Source organism: Nelumbo lutea, chromosome 1, assembly GCF_056320005.1.
Source record: "Nelumbo lutea isolate HS-2025 chromosome 1, American lotus-T2T, whole genome shotgun sequence".
Taxonomy (NCBI): Eukaryota; Viridiplantae; Streptophyta; class Magnoliopsida; order Proteales; family Nelumbonaceae; genus Nelumbo; species Nelumbo lutea.
Window position 1 is genome coordinate 219,857,714 of NC_142684.1, and position 2,749 is coordinate 219,860,462.

The 2,749-nt window shown below is 29.4% G+C and overlaps 1 long non-coding RNA gene across 1 annotated transcript; it reads left to right on the forward strand.

Annotated features, from left to right (window-relative positions):
• Positions 1 to 1,038: 1,038 nt before the first annotated feature.
• Positions 1,039 to 2,456, forward strand: LOC148881131 (uncharacterized). Its single transcript, XR_016107214.1, has 2 exons — positions 1,039 to 1,362; positions 2,226 to 2,456. It is a non-coding gene; the product is annotated as an uncharacterized LOC148881131 (long non-coding RNA).
• Positions 2,457 to 2,749: the final 293 nt, after the last annotated feature.

Below are 2,749 nucleotides of genomic sequence, written 5' to 3' on the forward strand. Positions count from 1 at the left end.
GAGAATATAACATAAATCGAATTGGTTAATTCCACTAATCTACATTTATATAAAAATAAAATAAATTTATAATTTAGAAATTTTATAAAATAAAATATTAATAATGGAATAATTATTTTAGTAATTAAAATTTATAAATTTTCATATGATATATATCTTCAAAATTTTAATAGATATGATATGTTTTAAGTTTAGATTATATATATATTTTTTATAAATTATTAATTAATACTTTACTTTACATTTTATAATAGTATTTTTATTTTTTTTTAAAAAATGAAAATATTGTTTACCAAACATTTGAGAATTGATTTTTTTTGTGAATGTTAAAAAATAAAAATAGTAAAATAGAAATATTAATATAGTAATTCAAATAGAATAGTTGCACATGTTTTGTGATTGGACTTTAATAGAAAATAAAATAATAATGGCTTTGTGCATGTATTAATTTCTATATATCTATATAATATGTCTTAAATTCTTGATTGATACATTATCAATATAATTGCATAATAGCTATGCATCTGGCCATATTAGTTGTTATATATTTCTTTACATATACCATTAAAATATAAAGCTCCTAAGTATTTATATATTATTTATAACTATTTTAACATTAAACTTAATATTACTAATATATTTATGAAGTTTCTATGCATTTCCCTAATATATTCAAGTGTTTTCATATTTTTTATCCATATTCATATATTTCCCAAACGTATCAATATCTATATCTAAGTTATCTGATACAATACCCAATATGAATACTTTGATGCCCTTCCAAATAGGTGTGGCGAGATCAAATCCGTGACACTGCATCCTATCTTGCAATATTAGAAAAAGAAAAATAAGGAAGAAATAAAACAAGGATCTTATATCTATATATTAATACGAAATGGGTTCTCTCCGTGCGCTAAATGGAATCTATTCGTGCGGATAGATTGAGAGTCCCACGTGAAAACAATGCAGTCGTGTGAAGTTTTCTTGCTTTTGATTTCTGATGAATAGAGAAAATGCAATTCGAGTGAAATGTGGTCTTTGATATCTGTGGGAAGAGGACTTTTGTCACTCCGTGGTCTTTCAGATTTGTGGGGAGAGGACTCTTGTCACTCTTCTCTTCTCGAGGTCTTTTTTGTAGTGGAGTAGGTGAGAGTTTTCAAGAGTCGGTTTGTCCCCTGTTCTGCAGTTGAACTGATAACTAGTTGTTTCTCTTGTCCTTTCTTTCTTCTCGCCGGAAGAACTCGAGCAATCCGGATTCACTACCGTTGGTTATCTCATTGCGATGGACATCTCTTCAATGACAGCACCTCAGCAGCCCTCACTTAAAGCCTTCCCCAAATTCAGTAGTTTCATCTCCCAGAGGTCTGTTCCTCTGTCCAAGTTCTTATTCCTAGACTTCTTCTTTATGTTTCTTTGTTTAATTGTCATTCTTATTCCTAGATGATGTGTTTTTTTGTTTTTTTGTTTTTTTTTGTCATTTTGGCATCTCCATCGGTGCCATGTAATCCCTGTCTTCTTCCTCTTTTCTCCCCTTTCCTTTTCAGACTTCAGAAGGAGCTGATGTCTCTCATGTATGTGATTTCTCTTATTAGGCTCTAGAAGGAGCTGATGTCTTTTCAGAATTTGAGTTTTCCATCTTCAAATTCTTTGTTTTGGGTAAATAATCAAAAGTTGTAGTTCAATTCTTTCTGCACAAAATTGGGTTTCCATTATCTTGAATTTCTTATAAGTTAATGATATCTGAAAACTATTGAATAATCTACTTCGGTGGGAAGACATTATTTTTCTTTTCTTTTTTTTTTTTTTTTACTTTTTTCATGCTATCTTGTTGGTTACATGTTAAAAAGCCAAAACAATTGTAGTTTTTTTGGCATCCTATTTTGCTTTGCTTTGTTCTCTGGAATGCATATTTCTAAATTATTGGTCCACCATAATTTCCGTCTTAAAAACTTAAAAAGGAGTTAGCATGTTCAAGAAATCATTCCCTGAAAAACTGAATTCGCTAGGGGTTATTTTCTTTGTCGGAAAATTAATAGTGATAAAAAAGAAAACTACACTGGATTTGAGTATGTGGGGATAAAATAATAGGAGAATTTACTTGCTAAACTTTTGTTCGAAGAGATAATAAGTTTAATAACTAGGTCCTAAGTTTATACTAATAGAGAGTTTTGCTTTCCTTGGAATTTGTGCTTTTACTAATTCAGCTAATTTTGTGATGGCTGCAGGTGGCATGGTAACAAAAATGGGTTCAATTCTACAAGCCATTATTTTTTGCAAAATTAAGGGTGGAAGACTTCAATTATACAAAATTACAAAGGTGATTGTAATGGAAGGGAATATAGCATTTCTTCGTTCAATTATTATATGGGACAAACACCAACACAATGTGATTCTGATTTTTTATTTCTTGTCTTATTTGAATATAAAGCATTTATTTTCTAGCTCTTGACAAAACCAATTCTAAGTATTTATTTTGAATATAAAGCATTAAAACATCAGGAGATCATTATCCTATCCCCACTAGTATTTTTATTATAGAGGAATTAGTTAATAGGATTCAGTACACTAGCTTGATATATAATGAATAAACGAATGTCACATTCAACAAATAAGAACCAAATTGTCAGCTTGATGAGCTATTGGGATCCATGAAATCCAAAAACAACAATTTTAACTTTTTAAGTCACAATTCACAAATGGGTGTAAGGATTCTATTAGCTTATACCTTCATCAAGAAACCTACACGCAA